The sequence below is a fragment of the Saccopteryx bilineata genome, chromosome 3 (assembly GCF_036850765.1).
Source record: "Saccopteryx bilineata isolate mSacBil1 chromosome 3, mSacBil1_pri_phased_curated, whole genome shotgun sequence".
NCBI classification, from domain to species: Eukaryota; Metazoa; Chordata; class Mammalia; order Chiroptera; family Emballonuridae; genus Saccopteryx; species Saccopteryx bilineata.
In genome coordinates this window covers 118,789,150-118,810,761 of record NC_089492.1, presented here as the reverse complement: position 1 = coordinate 118,810,761, position 21,612 = coordinate 118,789,150, and the positions used below count along the sequence as shown (strand labels likewise).

Sequence of the window (21,612 nt, the reverse complement as noted above, 5' to 3'; positions counted from 1 at the left end):
CAAATGTTATATGTGTGTGTGTGTGTGTGTACCATATATAAATTTCCACAGAAAGCACAGACTGTTCTATTCTGTTTATCTGTATGACAGAGGTTTTCCCAAAATATTCAGTGAAAAAAGTTTCTCCCATTTTCTGCTTATAAGAGACTCACTTCAGATTTAAGGATACATATAGGCTGAAAGTATTGAGATAGAAGATGGAAAAGGATATTCCATTCAGGTGAAAGCCAAAAGAAAGCAGCACTAGCTATATTTATATCAGACAAATAGTTTTAAGCCAAAATGGTAATGAGAAAAAGGTCATTATATAATGGTAAAGGGGTCAATTCTTAAAGAAGTTATAACAACCATAAATTTATACGTACCCAATATTGGAGTACCTAAATATATTAAACAAATAGTAATACATCTGAAGGGAGAACTGGACAACAATATGATAATAGTAGTGTACTTCATTACCTCACTTTTAGTACTGGAGCAGAAAATCAACAAGAGAATATTGGCCTGACGCAGTGGTGGCTCAGTAGCTAGAGCATTGGTCTGGGATGCTGGGGACCCAGGTTCAAAACCCTGAGGTCACTGGCTTGAGCGTAGGCTCACCAGCCTGAGTGCAGGGTCTCTAGCTTGAGCCTAAAGGTCACTGGCTTGAGCAAGGGGTCACCCACTCTGCTGGAGCCCCTCCCCCCCGGTCAAGGCACATATGAGAAAGCAATCAATGAACAACTAAGATAGTGCAATAAAAAATTGATGTTTCTCACGCTTCCTGTTTTTCTGTCCCTGTCTCTCTCTCTATCTCTCACTAAAAAAAATAAATGAGGCCCTGGCCGGTTGGCTCAGCGGTAGAGCGTCGGCCTAGCGTGCGGAGGACCCAGTTCGATTCCCGGCCAGGGCACATAGGAGAAGCGCCCATTTGCTTCTCCACCCCTCCGCCGCACCTTCCTCTCTGTCTCTCTCTTCCCCTCCCACAGCCAAGGCTCCATTGGAGCAAAGATGGCCCGGGCGCTGGGGATGGCTCCTTGGCCTCTGCTCCAGGCGCTAGAGTGGCTCTGGTCGCAACATGGCGACGCCCAGGATGGGCAGAGCATCGCCCCCTGGTGGGCAGAGCGTCGCCCCATGGTGGGCGTGCCGGGTGGATCCCAGTCGGGCGCATGCGGGAGTCTGTCTGACTGTCTCTCCCTGTTTCCAGCTTCAGAAAAATGAATAAATAAATAAATAAATAAATAAATGGAAAAAAATGAAGAAAACATTGGACTTTACCCATAAAACCCACATGAAACTAACAGATATTTGTAGGACAACTCATCCAACAAGAGAAAAATATAAATTCTTCTCTAGTGCACATGGAACATTCTTCAAGATAGATCATATGATAAGCCACAAAACAAGTCTTAACAAATTAGGAAAATTGAAATCATACCAAGTATACTTTCTGACCACAATGGTATGAAACCAGAAGTCAACAACAAGAGGAAAGCTGGAAAATGTACAAGCATGTGGGGACTAAGCAACACATTCCTGAACAATCAATGGGACAAACAGGAAATACAAAAAAACCCTCAAATATTTTAAAAACTACCCCATTAAGAATAGCATCAAAAACAATAAAATATTTAGGAATAAATTTAACCAAGAAAGTGACCAATCTGTACAATAAAAACTATAAGACTTGGTTGAAAAATATGGAAGAAGATGCAAATGAAAAGATATTTCATGTGCATGGATCTGAAGAATTAATATTGTTAAAATGTCTATATTACCCAAAGCCATCTATAGAGTCAATACAATTTTTATCAAAATTCCAGTAGTATTTTTCACAGAAATAGAAAAAAACATGTGTGGAACCACAAAAGACTCCAAATAGCCAAAGCAAGCCTGAGAAAGAACCAAGACAAAGGCGTCACACTTCCTGATTTTAAACTATACTATAGCCATTACACATTAGTTACTGGAGTTGCAATAGTAATTAAAACAGTATGCTACTGGCATAAAATTAGACACCTAGACCAATAGAACAAAAATGAAAGCCTAAAAATAAACCCCCCATAACAGTCAACTAATATTTGACAAAAATACTTAATGGCCAAAGGATAATCTCTTCAACAAATGGTATTATGAAAACCAGAAAACCACATGTAGAAAAATAAAATTTTCTACCATTCACAAAAATTAACTGAACTGGATTAAAGACTCAAAAATATGACCTGATACATACCATAAAGCTCATAGAAAAAAAAACAACCATAGATAAAAAAGCTTCTTGACATTGGTCTTGGCAATGATTTTTTGGATCTGACAACAAAAACACAAGCAACAAAAGCAAAAATCAGAAAGTGGTACCTCAAACTAAAAAGCTCTGTATTGCAAAAAAAACAATTAACAGGAAGAAAATGCAACCTACAGAATGGAAGAAAATATTTACAAACCCTATACTGGACAAGGGGTAATGTCCAAAATATAGAAAATCTGACACAACTCAATAACAACAGAACCAAAAAACAAACAACATGATTTAAAAATGGGCAGAGGAATCTAATAGACATTTTTTCCAAGGAAGACATCTAGATGATCAACAGGTACATGAAAACATTCTCAACATCACAAATAATCAGGGAAATGTAAATCAAAACCACAATGAGATATCACCTCACACCTGTAAGAAAGGCTATCATCAAGAAGACAAGAGATAACAAGAGTGTGAAGAAAAAGGAACCCTGTGCACTGTTGGTTTAAATACAAATTGGTGCAGACACCATGGAAAATAGTATGGAGGGTCCTCAAAAAAATACAAAAATAGAGCTACTCTATAATCCAGAAATCCCTCTTCTGGGTATATATCCAAGAGAAATAAAAACACTATATGGAAAAGATGTCTGCATTCCCATGGTTTTTGCAGCATTATTCACAATAGCCATGATATGGAAGCAACCTATATGTCTGTCAATGAATGAATGGACAAAGAAGATCTGAGATAAATATACACACATAATAGAATATTATTTAACCATAAGAAAGGAGATCCTGCTTTGCAACAACATGGACCTTAAGAACATTATGCTAAGTGAAATAAGCCAGACAAAGAAACCAAACTCATAGAAACAGAGTGTAGAATGGTAGTTATCAGGGGCTGGGAGTGGGGGAATTGGGGAGATGTAATTTAAGGGTACAAATTTGTAACTAATTGATAAATAAGTTCTGGAGATCTAATGCACACCATAGTGATTATAGTTGACAATACTGTATTGTAAACTTCAAAGTTGCTAATAGACTAGATCTAGTTTTCTTACCACAAAAAAACAAGTAATAATGTGATGTGAAAGAGGTGTTAGCTAATGGTAGTAATCATACTGCAATATATAAATGTATCCATGCAACATGTTGTGCACTTTAACGTAATACTATACATCAATTATATCTCAATTTTGTATTGAAGTTTTTGGGATGACATTGGCCATTACATCTCAATTTTAAAAACTAAGAAAAATGTTTCTATAGTTTGGCAAACTTATTATGTATTATATAAATAACACAAAAATGATCATAACCAGACATATATATTACTGCTAAAATATTATCTAGTCTCTCCCAAAGGCTGGTAAAAAGGTTGACTTACTTGTTGACGTTCAGCTCTTATCTGCTATCATTCCAGTTGTCTAGCTAAGTCAGTTATACTAGAAAAAAGTTTTACAAACCAAAAACAACATACAAAAGAAAAAAGCATATTTATAACAAAATTTATGGCCAAAATGAGTTATCATTTTATATATATGATAAAGAGAAGAGGATTGGAGGTTTAAGCAGAGTAATTTAAAATGTGGCTTAAGAGTTGGTCATACAACTGGAATAACTCTGACACCTTTAACTGATGTTCTAGCCATCATTGTTCTACACTGAAACGGAAAAACAGAGATTTCAAGGTATCAGTGTCTGCAATGAAGGCATCCTGCAGATAGTATTTACCAGGTCACTTCTATCCAGGGAAGAAACAGGTTGTCATCTGTATTATGTGATACACTGCTATGTTGAAGAGGAAATTTCCCCTCAAAACCTATCTTCTTCTCTCCTCTTAACTCTGTTACTAAATGTCTTAAATTCCATCATTAAAAGATAATTTCATTCAGAGAGAATATTGTTTAGTGCCAACTTTTATCAAAACAGACATGATCAATTGTAAGATGTACTATTATATGTGTCACTAAGAAAGTAAAACCATTGCCGATTATAATACCATCAATTGTAAGAGGTATCCGAATTTCAGACATACTAAAATATGAAAAACATATGTTTAAATGCTATGAAATTGAGTAATTAAGAGCATTGACCTTGAAACCAAACACATCTAGATGAACATTCTGATTCTGCCATTTGATAAATTGGTTGCTTTCAGGAACTTACTTAACTATTCTGAACCTCTATCTTCTCCTCAGTGAAATTCAAATATTAATATATATATACCTCTCTGGTTAGCAAAAATTACCTAAAATGAGGCATAAAAATATGCTTAGTGCAGATCCTAGCCCTGAGTTAGGTCTCCAAAAAGAAAATTGATTTTGCTATTAAAAAATTACCTGAACAGGCGATGGCGCAGTGGATAGAGCGGCGGACTAGGACGCAGAGGACCCAGGTTTGAAACCCCGAGGTTGCTGGCTTGAGCGCAAGTACATCCAGCTTTAGTGCAGAGTCACTAGCTTGAGCATGGGATCATAGACATGACCTCATGGTCGCTGGCTTGAGCCCAAAGGTCACTGGCTTGAAGCCCAAGGTCACTGGCTTGAGCCCAAGGTCGCTTGATTGAGCAAAGGGTCACTTGCTCTGCTGTAGCCCCCTGGTCAAGGCACATATGAGAAAGCAATCAATTAACAACTTAGATGCCGCAATGAAGAATTGATGCCTCTCATCTCTCTCCCTTCCTGTCTGCCTGTCCTTATCTGTCCCTTTCTCTGACTCTCAGTCTCTGTCAAAAAAGAAATTATTAGCTAGAAGTAATTACCATTGGGGAGAGTAACATATTAAGTCCCCACTACTCATGATTCTTTACTTTCAACAAGTTGTGAGAGTTTAGATAAAACAGATCTCCACAGACTGAGGTATCTGACAGAAATGTGTTTGTGGAGGAGATAAGACTACAACTGGGAAACTGCCTGGAGGTGATGGAGAGCTAGATCCAGAAAAGGAGATCAGAAATACCAAATCCAAATGTTATTATAGCAACTTTTGCCCAGAATTGCTTCTGGTTTCAATTTTATTGAAACATCAAGAATACACTCATACCCTTGAAAACAATATGTTGAGTGACAGAAGACAGTCATAAAAGACCATATACTGTATGATTCCATTGATATGGAGTTTCCAGAGTAGGCAAGTCCACGGAGACAGAAAGTAGGTTAGTGGTCTCCAGTGGCTGAGGGAGGGGGCAGAGGGAGTGGCAGCTAATGGGTGTAGGCATTTTGGGGTGATAAAATTTCTAAAATTAGATTGTAATGACTATTGTGGAATTCTGTGAATATGCTAAAACCCATTCAATTGTACATTTTAAATCAGTGAATTTTATGGTATGTGATACATACCTCAATAAAATGTTTAAGAAAAAAAGAATATATTCATACGTCCTGCTATATTGATATCTAGAACTTAACTTAAAATTTTCACTTTTTAAAACAATAAAAGCAACTGAACATACTTAGAAAAATAAACATTTCAACTTTAAATTACACTTAAGTTCATACAACTCACAAAGTTCAGTAAAGGTGTTCACTTTCTACATGTAAAATAGCCAGTTTAAAGCATAGCCTCCAATTCTGTGAACTTCAGAAGATTTAGTCACAGGGATAATCATTAAGCCTCTGTCATGAGCTGGCATATATTACGCTGTAGGGATGCAAAGGAGCTCCTTATATCCGGGGGTGATAGTCAAGACATTTTAAAATAATGAAATCAGCCACTAACCAATCAGAAGAGATGCCAGCTGGAGGCTGCTCAGCTGCTGGAATTTGGAGGTGTGTGGGGTCCAGGAAGAAGGGCCAAGGAAATTAAATGGGGAAGGATTAGGGAAAGATGGTACTTGGAAGCTCAAGAAAGAATAGTAATACTAAGTAATACAGATTTTAATATTTTAGTAACTGGCTAGAGCTCAAATATGTATTTTCCGATGGCTTTAGGCGACCCCTGTGTTTTGGTCGTTCGACCCCCACCGGGGTCGTGACCCACAGGTTGAGAACCGCTGGTCTACATTATCTCTGGTGTGCCATCAGAATGCTCATCTGACACTCCAGATGTAGCCTGAAAATTTTAGATGTTGAGAGATTATCTATTCTACTCCTGACATTTTATATATGAGACAACCAAGGCTGAGGAAAAGGTGGGCTTGTCCATGATGCACGAATAGTAAGAGTCAGAACAAGGATCCACATCTCCTAAATCTCAATCCAGGTCAAATGAAGTAAGGAAAAATGGGTGAAATGTCCTTACAACAAATTAACTTGCCAAGTCATCATTTTTAACCATTTCTAAACCAGAGTTTTAATTTATTTTTAGTTGCATGCATAAAAAAAGCACTTCTTCACAAGAGTAAAAGAACTTGGACATGGAAAGCAATGGGACAGTGGGTCCAGATTTCTGGATAATTTTTTAAAATTTAGTTAATGGAAAACACCATGGCACAAATGTAGCATTTCTCAAAAGAATCCATGCAACGTTGCCAAAACAAATTTGAAGAGAATAAATCAAAGGCATTTAAAGTAAAATAAATGCTGGCACATAATTTCATTTGTTAACTTCTGTCTTTCTAGTTATTAGAAAGAAAGTACCAAAAGAAAAATAAGAAAAGATAGATAAAAATGATTCTATTTGTTATAAGTTTTATTTAGAGAATTGCCAATAAAATGATGCAGAAAAATCTTTTGGGTGCTTGGGGTTTTGTGTATATTGAGAAAGAGATTAATATATCTACTCAATTATGCTTCAGTAATAACTATGATGTTTGAATGGCCCTTTACAGTTTTAAAAATGCTTTCCTAAACATGTGGTAGAAGATTATTGACATGGGAAATATTTTTCAATATATTTTTAAGTGAGACCTTGGCTGGTTGGCTTAGTGGTAGAGCGTCAGCCTAGCGTGTGGATGTTCCGAGTTCAATTCCCAGTCAGGGCACACAGGAGAAGCACCCATCAGCTTCTTCACCCCTCCCCCTCTCTCTTCTCTATTTCTCTCTCTCTCTTCCCTTCCTGCAGCCATGCTTGATAGGAGCAAGTTGGCTGTGGGCACTAAGGATGGATCCCTGGCCTCTGCCTCAGGCACTAAGAAGAGTTCAGTTGCTGAGCAACAAAGCAATGCGCCAAATGGGCAGAGCATTGTCCCCTTGTGGGCTTGCCAAGTGGATCCCAGTCAGGGTGCATGCCGGAATCTATCTCTGCCTCCCATTCTCTGAGTAAAAATAAATAAATAAATAAATAAATAAATAAATAAATAAATAAATAAAATATTTTTAAGTAAAATTCAAGCTACAAAATATATGCACAGTTAAAATGCTATTTTTGTTTATAAGAAAGAGTGTGTTCTGTATGTGTGCATGTGCATATATGTTAAAAAAGTTGAAGACATTGCCTGACCAGGAAGGTGGTGGCGCAGTGGATAGAGTGTTGGACTGGGATGCCAAGGACCCAGGTTTGAGACCCCGAGGTCGCCAGCTTGAGCGTGGGCTCATCTGATTTGAGCAAAAGCTCGCCAACTTGGACCCAAGGTCGCTGGCTCAAGCAGGGGGTTACTCAGTCTGCTGAAGGCTCATGGTCAAGGCATATATGAGAAAGCAATCAATGAACAACTAAGGTGTTACAATGTGCAATGAAAAACTAAAGATTGATGCTTCTCATTTCTCCGTTCCTGTCTGTCTGTCCCTATCTGTCCCTCTCTCTGACTCTCTCTCTGTCCCTGTAAAAAAAAAAAAAAATTGAAGACATTGACATACTACCTGTTGTCCTTGTTTGGTAGAATTATGAGTACTACTCTGATGTTTTCTGTTGTCTTTATTGTTCTCCAGGTTTCTTGCATTAAACGTGTATTACTTTCATAATTCAGAAAAGTAAGAGAAACATAAAATTTAAGTGCCTCCATCTACATTTTATAGCCATTGAACCTCATAACAATTATGTGACATACCATACCTTATTTTATAGAAAGGGATATTGAGGCTCAGAAGAACTGCAGGACCTACCACTTGATGGTACCAGAGCTTAGGTTCTCACCATGGCCATCTGACTCTAAACCTTGTGCTTTCCTCCACATTGTGATGCTCGATTCTTGCAGCTGGTGTTGAGGTGGCTCACTGCAGCCCATTCAGGGATATCATTATGTTATCTTTGCAGCAGAGCACCATCCACTCACTTTGTACCTGCAAGTCATTCTGTAGAAATCAATTTTCCAATTAAAATGGTAGCTGACTTGGAAGTGGTACCAAAGGCTTGAAGCAATTAAGCTCCCACAACAAATTCCTGCAGCTTTATTCATTTGAGTAGCCGTCATTTCCAAGCAGTGCACTGTGCACTGCTCTCAAACATTAAAAGCTTCCCGGAGTCTCTCCTATGCTCTGTCATCTTTCTCCATATCCAATTTCCACTCTTACCAGTTTTTTCAAAGTATGTGTTTTTCTGTGACCCTTTTCTTAAAAGCTACTCCTTGCTTCCTAATAGGTCCTGTTCTGTAATGGGGGGGGGGGGAGAAAATTGTGGGGAAGTAAAAGTTACGGAGCTTAATGTGACCACAAGCTCTGCTGGAAGCTCTGAAAATCTAACCCATTACCTCATTACCTCCCAGATGAGCTCAGAAGGCTACAGCTGTTGATTTTCTGAGCCTGGAACCAGTTCTCAGTCAAGTGAAAGTGTCTGCCTCAGGATTTTCTAGATACTGTTTTACTCTTTGATTTTTCACACAAATTTTGCAGCATAAGTAAATGGTCTGAACAAGTGACATTGTTCAGGTTGGAAATATTTGGAGTGTAAGCTCTATAACAATTTTGTGAGGTACATAGGGAAGTTCTGGGTTAAGCCAAAATCTGATTTTGTGCACCTCTGCCAGATGAAATTCTACTCTCATCCTTCAGAGCTAAACTATCATATATCGTTCTAGGCCCAGTGATGATAATTTCCAGGTGTTTATTTCTTTATTCTGTTTTTTAAAAATAATGTATATTTTCAGGCCCTGGCCGGTTGGCTCAGTGGTAGAGCGTCAGCCTGGCGTGCAGAAGGCCCAGGTTCAATTCCCGGCCAGGGCACACAGGAGAAGCGCCCATCTGCTTCTCCACCCCCCTCCCTCCTTCCTCTCTGTCTCTCTCTTCCCCTCCCGCCGAGGCTCCATTGGAGCAAAGATGGCCTGGGCGCTGGGGATGGCTCCTTGGCCTCTGCCCCAGGCGCTAGAGTGGCTCTGGTCGCAACAGAGCGACCCCCCGGAGGGGCAGAGCATCGCCCCTGGTGGGCGTGCCGGGTGGATCCCAGTCGGGCGCATGCGGGAGTCTGTCTGACTGTCTCTCCCCATTTCCAGCTTCAGAAAAATACAAAAAAAAAAAAAAAATTATGTATATTTTCAGCTTAGGATGCTGATATTTATAAATAATGTGACCCAGATATGCCTGGGCCTCACAGCCCTGTCCTGAGAACGGACACTATGAAGTAGGACTCAGCAGTTCTGTACTTCTGAAGAACAAACTCCCCTAAGACATTAACAAGAAACATAGGTTTTATTGTAGATTTCATGGAGCAGTGGATGAAAGGGTTATATCAAGCGCCACAGGGCACACTTCAATAGAAACTCCCATTAAACATCTCAAATCTCCTCAGAATGATCCCCTCAGCTACTGCTTCACCTTTAATCTTGCTCACACATAGGTTCTAAGTTTTTCCTAGTTCCCGACCTTGCTACATTGTTCCTTAGCCCTGCCTTCTTTTTTTTACCCCTTGCAAAATAAAATTTTTTTTCTAATGCAAAACAATTTAGCATACCCTCTTTTTTTTTTTTTTTTTTTTGACAGAGACAGAGACAAAGTCAGAGAGAAGGAGAGAAGAACAGATAGGGACAGACAGACAGACAGGGAGAGAGGAGAGAGGTGAGAAACATCAGTTCTTTGTTGTGGCACCTGAGTTGTTCATTGATTGCTTTCTCACATGTGCCTTGACCAGAGGAGGGCTACAGCAGCGCAAGTGACCCTTTGCTCAAGCCAGCGACCTTGGGCTCAAGCTAGCAACGTTGGGCTTTAAGCTAGCAACCTTGGGCTTTAACCTTTGGGTTCAAGCCAGCGACCATGGGGTCATGTCTATGATGCCATGCTCAAGCCAGCGACCCCACATTCAAGGTGGTGAGCCTGTGCTCAAGCTGGATGAGCCCGCACTCAATCTGGCGACATTGAGGTTTTGAACCTGGGTCCTTTGCATTCCAGTCCAACACTCGATCCACTGCGCCATCACCTGGTCAGGCTAAACCCTCTTAACCTTGCATCTTTACAACCATCACTGTTCAGCAAAGAACTTCCTTTGGAATCAGTTGGGTATTATAAACTGCAAGTCATTTTTCATTGTCACAAATAATTTTTTCCTTTGTCACCATAGTGTTGACTACTACTAGTAATCAGAGAAATGTATATCAAAATCACAATGCAGTGTCATCTCATACCTGTAAGAATGGCTATCATCAAAAAGAAATAACAAATGCTAGCAAGGATATGAAAGAAAAGGAATCCTTGTGCACTATTGGTGAAATGGAAATTGATATAGCCATTATAGAAAACAGTATGGAGGTTCCTCAAAAAATTAAAAATAAAACTATCACATGATCAGTAATCCCACTCTGGATATATAGCCAAAAGAAACAAAGTGCTGTCCCAAAGAAATATCTGCACCCCCATATTTATTGCAGTATTATTTACAAAATCCAAGACATAGAAACAATCTAAATGTCCATCAACAGGTGAATGAATAAAGAAATTGTGCTATATGCTATACATAGATCAAGGGAACAGAATAGAGAAAGAGCCCAGAAATAAACCCATGCCTATATGGTCAATTAATATATGACAAAGGAGGCCAGGACATACAGTGGGGTAAAGACAATCTATTCAATAAGTGGTGTTGGGAAAATTGGACAGATATATGCAAAATAAATAAATAAAATTAGACCGCCTTTTTATTCTATATGCAATAATAAACTCAAAATAAAGTAAAGACTTAAATGTAGGACTCAAAACCATAATCTCCTAAAATAAAACATAGGCAGTATAATCTGTAATATTTCTCTTAGCAATATTTTTTTCAGACATATATCTCCTCAGGCCAGGGAAACAAACAAAAAAATAAACAAATGGGACTACATCAAACTAAAATGCTTTTGGCCCTGGCCGGTTGGCTCAGCGGTAGAGCGTCTGCCCTGTGTGTTGAAGTCCTGGGTTTGATTCCCGGCCAGGGCACACAGGAGAAGCACCCATCTGCTTCTCTACCCCTCCCCCTCTCCTTCCTCTCTGTCTCTTTCTTCCCCTCCCACAGCCAAGGCTCCATTGGAGCAAAGTTGGCCCAGGCACTGAGGATGGCTCCATGGCCTCCACCTCAGGTGCTAGAATGGATCTGGTTTTAGCAGAACAACGTCCTCTGTTTGGACGCATGCGAGAGTCTGTCTGCCCCCCTTCTCACTTAGGAAAAATACAAAAAAAAAACCCAAAAAACAAACAAACAAAAAAACTAAAAGACTTTTTGCATAGCAAAGGAAACTATAAACAAAAAGAAAATTCAGGCCCTGGCCGGTTGGCTCAGTGGTGGAGCGTCGGCCTGGTGTGTGGGGGACCCGGGTTCGATTCCCAGCCAGGGCACATAGGAGAAGCGCCCATTTGCTTCTCCACCCCCTCCTCCTTCCTCTCTGTCTCTCTCTTCCCCTCCCGCAGCCAGGGCTCCATTGGAGCAAGGATGGCCCGGGTGCTGGGGATGGCTCCTTGGACTCTGCCCCAGGCTCTGGAGTGGCTCTGGTCGCAGCAGAGCGACCCCCCAGAGGGGCAGAGCATCGCCCCCTGGTGGGCAGAGCGTTGCCCCTGGTGGGCATGCCGGGTGGATCCCCGCTGAGCGGATCCCGGCCGGGCGCATGCGGGAGTCTGTCTGACTGTCTCTCCCGGTTTCTAGCTTCAGAAAAATAAAAAAAAAAAAAAAAAGAAAGAAAATTCAAACTACTGAATGAGAGAACATTTGCCAATGATAACATTCAATAAGATGTTAATATAAAAAATTTATAAAGAACTCATAAAACAACATCAACCCCCTCATCAAGCAAACTAATTTAAAAATGGGCAAAAAACTTGAATAGACACTCCTCCAAAGAGGACATACTCATGGCCAATAGATATATGAAAAAATGCTCAACGTCACTAATCATCAGAGAAATTCAAATTAAAACCACAGTGAGATATCACCTCACATCTGTCAGAATGCCCATCATCCAAAAAACAAACAGGTATAGGTGAGAAAGTGAGTAAAGACCCCTCATCCACTGTTGGTGGGACTGCAGATTGATGCAGACTCTATGGAAAAGATAGCTGCAGCCTATGACCTAGTGGTTCTACTTCTGGGAAAGTCAAACCACTAATTCAAAAGGACATATGCACCCCTATGTTCACTGTAGCATTGTTTACAATAGACAAGATGTGGAAGCAACCCAAGTGCCCATCAATATATGAGTGGATAAAAAAGTAGTTGCACATATATATATACAATGAAATATTACTCAGCCATAAAAAAGAATAAAATCTTACCATCTGTGACAGCATGGATGGACCTAGAGGGTATTATGCTCAGTGAAATAAGTCAGTCAGAGAAAGACAAATACCTTATAATTTCACTTATATGTGGGATCTGAAGTAAACAAACAAAATAGAAATAAACTCATAGATACAGAGAACAAATTGATGGTTGTCAGAGGAGAGGAATGTTGGGGGCTGGGTAAAAAGCTGAAGGGATTAAGAAGTACAAATTTGTATAAAATAGTCCCAGAAATATAAAATGCAGCAAAGGGAATATTGTCAATAATATTGTAATAACTATGTTCTATGCCAGCTGGGTACGTGAAATATCGAGGGAACCACTTTGCAAAGTATATGATTATCTAACCACTAGACTATACACCAAAACTAGTAAAAAGTAATACTGAATATAAACTATAATTGAAAAATAAAAGTTAAAAGAAGAAATTATGATAATAGAATACTATTCAGCCATAATAAAGAAGGAAATCTTGCCATTTGCAGTAACATGAATGAACCTTGAGGACATTATGCTAAGTTAAATTGAGTCAGAGAAAGACAAATACTGTATGATTTCACTTCTATGTAGAAGTTTAAAAAACCAAACTAATGGAAGCAGAGATCAGATTTATAGTTGCCAGAGGCCAGGTGGTGAGGCAGGGTGGGGGGGGGGGAGGATTAGGTGAAGGTAGTCAGAAGGTACAGATCTCTAGTTTAAGATAAATAAGTTCTGTGCATGTAATGTACAACATGATGACTATAGTTAACAACACTTTGTATATTGTATATATAAAAGTTGCTAAGAGAGTAGATCTTAAAAATTCTCATTACAAGGAAGAAAATTTTTAACTATGAAGTGGTGTACGTTAACTAATCTGATTGTGATGATCATTTTGCAATATATACATATATCAAATAATTACGTTGTACACTTTAAACTTATTCAATTTTACATGTCAATTATGTCTAAATAAAACTGAAAAGAAAAAACACAATAGTGTTGGCTTACCATGTCAACTTCTGAAACTGTAGGTCCAAATTTTAATATGCTTTTCTTCAGGAGTAGTTCAGCAAAAGCTTGAGTCTTTCTGCAGCAAAGCCATTTGGTGGAGATGCAAAGAGAGAGGGCCTGAGATGGAAGGAACCTAAGGAATTTAAGGTGAAGAAAAAAACAACTAAGGTTTAGATAGTTTGCATTATTTCATTGCATCTTCACAAGCATATTTTACAGATGAGAAAGCTGAGGGCTTACAGAATTTCATTGTTATTAAGAAGCACAGCTGGGATTCCAAGCCAAGTCCATTGACTCCACAGTCTGAGGGCTTTCCTTTTGCTTTATCACCTTCAAGGGTTTGAAATTTCTAATATTTATAGAGCTACTTCTCTACCATCCCATCAAGCTCACTGGCTACTCAGCTTTGGATCTATCCATAGAAAGCCCTTCTTCTCTTACACTAACCAGCTCAGGGACAGCTGGATTTAGCAGCATCTCCTGGCTCGGACTTTCCCTGCCCCATTGCAAGTGCTATCCAAGCAGCCACATGAATCTCTGACATCTCATTGGAATGTCAAAATATTGGTACTACTGGGAAAGAGATGATGGATGAGCTGGAGTGCTGTAGTAGAAAGTACCCTGGACAAAGGTTCAGGCTACACAGAGACCCACAGAATAAACCAGTGTGTCTCTCAGTCTCTTTGGAAACAAATTTTTGCATAAAGTGCATTGAAACAAAACACAACAGGATCCATAATTGTGGACTGGTTCTCACAATGTCTCTCAAACATACAAAAGTAAACATTGTATTTTATACCTAAACATTTTACCAACATGACATGAACAGATTTAGTCTTGTAGTATAAAATAGGACAGAATATGTTTTAATTCTCTGTCACCTGCAAGAAGCATTATTTTTACATATACAGGGAAGGCTATATGTGGATTTACTTCAGCTGCCTACTCAGTGCCTGAAGTGTCTTTGCTCAAATTACTTCTTTCTGCCTTAATTTCTTTGATGATAAAGGAAGAAATTAGGCTAGATAAGTTTCCTTCCAGCCATGTGGTTTATAGAGGGTGAATATCTTCAAAGAACCACTTACCTTGTGGAAAACACTATCCCTTCCAGTAGAAGAATCCCACACTCAACATATTTACCAGCAATCATAGTTCCCTTAAAATTAACCACAAATTACAGGTAAAAAGGGGTATAAGGACAGAAGTTAAGGGGTGGGTGAAAGGTGAAAGTAAGTCTGAAGGAAATGTAATTGTGGGTTAATATGACTTTTAACCCACAAGGTTTTTTGGGGTATATTCTAGTTGTTTATCTCCAAGTTATATTTATTATATTTTACATTATACTACATCAAAGAGTAGACCATATGAATCTGCTTTTTGTTTTTAAATTTTCAGGGAAATGACATCAGAGAGAGCTTTAGCTGCTTGTCCACATATATGTGGGGAGGGATATTTCAACCATTAGCTGTTTGTTTTTTAACCTCTTCAGATATTTACAACCTCCCCCCCCCGCCGTGATGTAGACATTTGCTGAGAATTAAAGGTGCTCTGCTTCCTGGTTAATTTTACAGTTACACATGAGGTTTGTTCCTGGATTAGTACAGAAAACATTTTGATTAGACCAAAAATAAGCACAGACAGCTTTCATGTATTATCACTGACAGAATGTAGACCTGCATTTTGAAGACACTTCTCAGACTGTGAGCTCTGCAACATTTAACACTTTCTCACTCACCCCTCCTTGAATTGCACTCTTCTCTTGGCTTACATGACAGCACATTCTCTATTTTCCTTCTCTTGGCCCACTCATTCTCTCCAGAATCTCTCATTCATTCCACTCTCAAGACATTGATCACCACCTCTACCGTGATGAGTCCCACAACTATATTTCTAACCCAGACTATGTCCTAACCTACAGACCCAAACATCCACTGCTTACCTAACATTGACACGTAGATGGCCCACAGGGATCTCTGACTCAACATGTCTAAAATGAATCTCATCACCTTCATCCAAACCTGACCCTCTACCCTGGGTTCCCTGTCTCCATGAATGACTCCACTGTTCACTCAGTTGCCTGGGCCAGAAAACTGAATAGCATCCTTGACACTCTCTTTTCTATGCCCAACACCCTGTCCATCAATCACCATATAACTCAAATCTAACCCTGTGTTATCTCTGGAATCCAGCCACATCTCTCCACCTGCACTCTGCTACCTCTTAACCCAAGGGAACTCTCACTTGAAATACCCTAATAGCCTCCTCCTCTGGTTCCCCTTTCTGCTCCTCTTCATTCCATTCTCCACCCTACAGCCAGAGTGAGCTTTTAAAAACAGAAATCTGATTGGTTTGCCTATTACCTGCCATGGTTCTTAAGTTAAAGACCATATTCCTTAAGACAGCTCTAACTTGCACTCTACACTCCAGACTTAATACTTTTTCCCCCCAGTTCTTCAAGAGATCCATGGTCTCTCTCCCCACAGGCTTTTACATATATATCGTATTTTTTGCTCTATAAGATGCGTTCCCCCCCCCCAATAGTGGAGGGGGAAATGCCTGTGTGTCTTATAGAGCAAAAAATACAGTATTTTATTAAATACTTTAACATATCATTTGGTTCAGAATATTTTTTTTCCTTATTTTCCTCCTTAAAACCCTAGGTGTGTCTTATGGTCAGGTGCATCTTATGGAGCGAAAAATATGGTAAGTCCCATTTCCTGAACACTCCTGTTTCCCCAACACTCAGAAGGCTTTCCTAACTCTCCTCCTTGGCACACTCACCTAGTTATTACAGTGCATGATAATTACCAATTTAACTGTCTGTTGTTCCACTGGACCACACAGTCCATGAGGGCAGCTGCCATGCCTATATTATATCCTAGCGCTTAGCACTGTGCTTAGCATCTAGGAGAAGTTCAAAAAATATTTGTAGAATCAATGAAAAGGAAAACAAAGGTGTCATTACTTTGAACTAGTTGCAATATCAGTGTCCTAATATTTATTTGCATGTAGTATAAGCTAACCACTGAATAAAGAAAAAGTATTCTAGTTCTGCTTTCTTTTTTTAAAAAACTGCTATTTTAAGCAGTAAAACCCTTTCTTTAAATAAATATGTGTTAGAGCCCAACTTATATAAAACAGACAAAAATAGAGCTGCTCATATTGAAACTGGGGTGAAGATCCCCATTTACTCATCCCTCTTGATCCTGAGGAGTTTCCAAGGAACTCATTAGGACACTCAGAACTTTGTTCGAAAACCCATCCTACTGCAAATAGGCAGAAACGTTCATATCAGTTGAGACTTTTGTTTTTAAAATCTTCTAAGAATGGTCCACTATTGGGAGTGGTGCTTATCTGAAGAAATAAAGAATCTCACGTGAGACCATCAAGTAACCACCCCTCTTTCAGCTTTCTGATGATGCTTTTCTAACATGGAATGAAAGAGTAAAATACTCTTTCAAAGATTTAGAGGCTCAAAGTACTTCAGGGCATAGATCGAACACATTTACCAGGAACCTTGACATCTGAGGGGTGGTTCAGAGCAAGTTAAAGCCTAAGAGGATTTACCCTGATCCTATCTATGCTTTGGCTGGAGCCTGAAGTCAATCACATGTATAAAGTTCTAATCCTCATGCAGTTGTGCTTTTCCTTATGTTGCTGAAACTCAGCACTGAAGTCTAGGATTCTTTTCATTAGGAAATTTTTTCTCATGAATGGTGTTTTCTGCCAGAGGGAACCAACTTGCTTCAGACAGAACAGCATTGAGAAAAGCACAAGAAAGATATTTGTCAATAGGAAATCACATAATGCTCTTGGGCAGATGAGGTCCAGTTTGAAGCACTTGAGAGAAAAGTCAAGGACCCACACAATACACTGGGCGAGGCTGTAGCACAAAGGATTATCAGAGGGCTGGGCACACTTAATGTACCAGTGGACGCCTTAGCCTTAAAACCAACAAGGGATCCTTTCCTCTAGATTTCTTAGGGGGAAATAGAAACACTTTTATGCATATAAATGCTGTTTCTCTTACTGTGGGCAGAACTTGAAGTATGAATAAAAATTCAAGTATCTTAATGACTAGATGATGCAGAAGCATGGATCAATCTCTATTAGATAAAAGTATAATAAAAATTTATTTCCTTTCATTAACTATCTCATTAAGAAGGAATCAAGGAAAATAAACTATGTGATAATGGTTAAATTTGGGAGCTATGCCATTGAAAAGAGGCTGCATTAACTTTTCTTATGTTTAGAACATTGTTAACAGTAAACTCAACATAATTGTACTGTAAAGATTTATTCTTTGCTATGGCAGATGAGGCAAACAGGTAATTTTCTTAATAGGTAGTACAGTCTATTAAGCACTTAAGAGATGTTCAATTCAGTTTCTTGCTCAAGAGCTTATAGTCCAGCTTTAGTCTCAGAACAGACAAATATACTGCTCACATAAATTAGGGGATATTTTATAGCTTCATATTTATTTTGAAATATCCCCTAATTTTTGTGAGCAGTAGAGACGATGGCAGACACTGCAACAGCAGTAAGCACAAAGAGAGCACAGGACAGGAACACCTTACCTAGAAGTAACTCCCAGGGGAGGCTTCTAGAGGAGGCAACACCTGGGCTGCGTTTTGAAATATCAATAAGCTAAAAAGTAGGGGAAGGGGGAAAGATAGTGGGGATGGGATGGGGAGCAGAGGTTCTAGGTGAAGCAGCATATTCAAAGAGAAAAACTATTGTTTATTTATTACTGTCATATGTTTAAAACATAAAGTGTTTGTGGGGGGATGGCAAGAGATTTGGCTAGAAAAGTAGGCAAACCAAGGCCATAAAAGACATTAAGCTAAGGAGGGTGAACATCAGTCCTTAAGGTTACAGCAAGCCATTAAGAGAAATAACATGATTAGACAAACAATTTGGAAATCATTTATTAGTAGCTGCATAGTATCAAATATAATTTTCAAAAAGTTAAAAACATTAGTCTCATACTAATATAGAATGGGTAGTAGTCAAAGATTTTATTTAACTCATTAAATAATGAGGCAACCAGTAGTTGAGTTAAGCTGGTTCCAAGAGACTTAAATCAGAACACACTGTAGAATTTAATCATGGATAGAATGAAGAACACTACTTATAGTGAAATGTAAGGAAAGGGTGGGAGAAGATAATTTGATGGTAGTAAAAGTTGGGGATTTATCAGGAAGTTGTGTGTGTGCATGCTCATGCCTGTGTGAGGTAGGAGAATTCGTTTACTATTGGTAAGGGCAAGGAGAATTATTTTTAGCCAAAAGATGGGAGAAGAGAGCTTGAGGTTTGGGACAACCACTGAAGACAATGAGAGAGAGAAGCTTTCTCAGCACCCAAACAGATTACAGGGGTATTGAGGGCCCAGCTGATGTAGAAGACTATGACTTTGTTGAAACAACCCATGGCAAAGCCTGAAGACAAATCCTGAACTAGTTACAAGGAGTAATCAGTGTTTCTCAACTCTTTTGCAGACCAGCACCTGTCCACAGACTGGTACCTGAAAACCGTTGGTGTAAATGGTGAAAATACTTCATTTGAACCTCTGTATTTTGCACTTTAAAAAGAGAGAGAATGATGAGTGGGCTTTGTACTTTACAGAAGACATAAAAATAGTATTGGGAAAAAAATAGTCATTCACTGAGTATGTCCATAGCAGACTATTTAATAGTCAACCATGGCACTGTCCCATAGACATCAAGTACCCAGGGCCACTCCTGGGGTGTGTGGGGCTATAATCAACTTTTTTTGCCAGGTTACTGTCAATATACACAATTTGATTTAAAAGTTGCAATACAAAATTTATGACCCAAATCTGAGTAATAGTAGTTTATGATGAAGATTTAAAATAATAAAAGAGACAAAGTATCTGTTTATTGTCTAATCTGTACAGATGAAGTGTCTTCAGAGACCAGCCACAGTCTTTTCATGTTCATATCCAGGAACCATTTTTCATATTCTTCATTGACAAATGAATTGTTCCCGGCTAATTTCACATGTCTCACAAGCAGGAAAAAGGTAGCAGCACTGTTATTTCACAGTGTCATGGCTCTTTGGAAACTGCTATTTGAACAATATAGATTTCTTATCCCTGCACTTCTCCAATACCATTTACTGTATTTAATATTGTTTACAACACAAGGCTGTATCATGCCACCTGTGAACACTGGCTGCCAATCACACTCTCAAATGTTGCTTCTGTGCTTTTATGATGACTGCAAACACGAGTCCAGAGCATGCATGCAGAAAAATGTGAAAAGTAATGTTTTCTAGTCATGTTATATTTACAGGGATTTTATAGCCAAAGAATAGGAAAACATGTTTTAGTCTTGTCTTCTTCTAAACTTATGAGGCTATAATTACTACAGGCCTAGAATGGGATCACTCTTAAAAGAGTGCTCCTCCCCTGCCACCTTCCAAACACCACCAACCAGCAGGGAGAATTAATGAGGGACCTGGAGGGTGAGTCAGATGATCAGTCCTATTAGCTCAGAGAAGTCAATCCATTATTCCACAAAGTTTAAGATACATCCGGGAGAGCATGAAGTCATAGACCAGAAAGGTCCATTAGCATCATAGAATAGCATCTAAAAATCCCTTGAGAAGATAGGCAAGGCCATTCAGGGGACTGTCTGACTTGTGGCCCGAAGCCTGTGGTACAGGTTGGGAGGCAGTGATGGTGATAGGGGGAGGGGGGTAAAGGATTTCCACCATTTTTTGTCTTTAAAATAGTTTGTGAAAGATTGTCCCACGAATAGTTGTTAGAACCGAACAGCAAAACTATCTGGTCATGAGAAGCTATTGCAGGTTGCAGAAGACTGCTGTTGGATTCTGGATGAAAAGAAAGGACAATGAAATATAAATATAGTCTGATGATTCAGTAATACTATTTTATCAAAGTTTACTTCTTCGTTATGGTTATTTGTATTATAGTTATCTAAAATGTTAACAATAGGGAGGCTAGATGAAATGTATATGGGAACTCTCGGTAGTATTTTTGGAAACTTTCAGTAAGTTTAAAATTATTGCAAAATAAAGTTTTTTTTAAGTGGGGGGAAGGAGGTTGAATGAAAAGAAAAGTCAAACGCTGATGGTCACTGAAGCTGAATGGTGCTCAGTTCATTTTATAATTCCAGTTTTTTGCATGATTGAAATTATTACAATAAAAGTTTTTTAAAAGAAAAACAACCACTACCAAAAAATGGTCTGGTCTTTATTTTTACTTTGTGGGATAATTTTAAACAACTAATTTATTTTCTTTAATTTGTTGGAATTATTTTCTTTTTCTGCTTACAGAAGGCTTGTGAGATATATTTTTGTAGGAATTTATCCATTTCTCTAAATTTGCCAGTTCATAGTCTTGAAGTTGTTTGTAATCCTCCTTATTAACCATTTAATTGTCAGCACCAACTGTAGTTATGATCTCTTTTGTTCTTTTCTCTGCAAAAGACTTTTCAAAGAAAGAACTGTAGGCCTTTTTAATCTGCTTTTATATTTTTCATATTTCATGATTTCTGCTGTTATCTTTATCATTTCCAATCTTTTATTTTTATTTCAGTTTTTAACTTCTTAGCTTATAAATTGCTTGTCTTCTTTCTTAATTAAAGCATTTAAGGATGTAATTTCTCACTAGATCTTACTTTATCTACATTGAAAACTTCCTGATTTATAGTATATTTTTTGTTACACATTCTAATATATATAATTGATTTGAGAGAGAGTGAAAGAGAGACAGAAAGGGAGAGAAAGAGGGAGGAAAGAGATGAGAAGCATCAACTCAGAATTGCTTCACTTTAGTTGTTCATTGACTGCTTTCCA

The 21,612-nt window shown here is 38.7% G+C and overlaps 1 protein-coding gene and 1 non-coding gene across 2 annotated transcripts in view; one reads left to right on the top strand and one right to left on the bottom strand.

Annotated features, from left to right (window-relative positions):
- EHBP1 (EH domain binding protein 1) overlaps positions 1-21,612 on the bottom strand; it is a 591,964-nt gene that overhangs the window by 517,868 nt on the left and 52,484 nt on the right. The window contains exon 2 of the mRNA XM_066267218.1: positions 13,768-13,903. The gene's annotated coding sequence lies outside the window, so the exon portion shown is untranslated. The remainder of the gene's footprint in view (positions 1-13,767; positions 13,904-21,612) is intronic.
- Positions 11,369-11,444, top strand: TRNAT-UGU (transfer RNA threonine (anticodon UGU)). Its single transcript has one exon. It is a non-coding gene; the product is annotated as a tRNA-Thr (tRNA).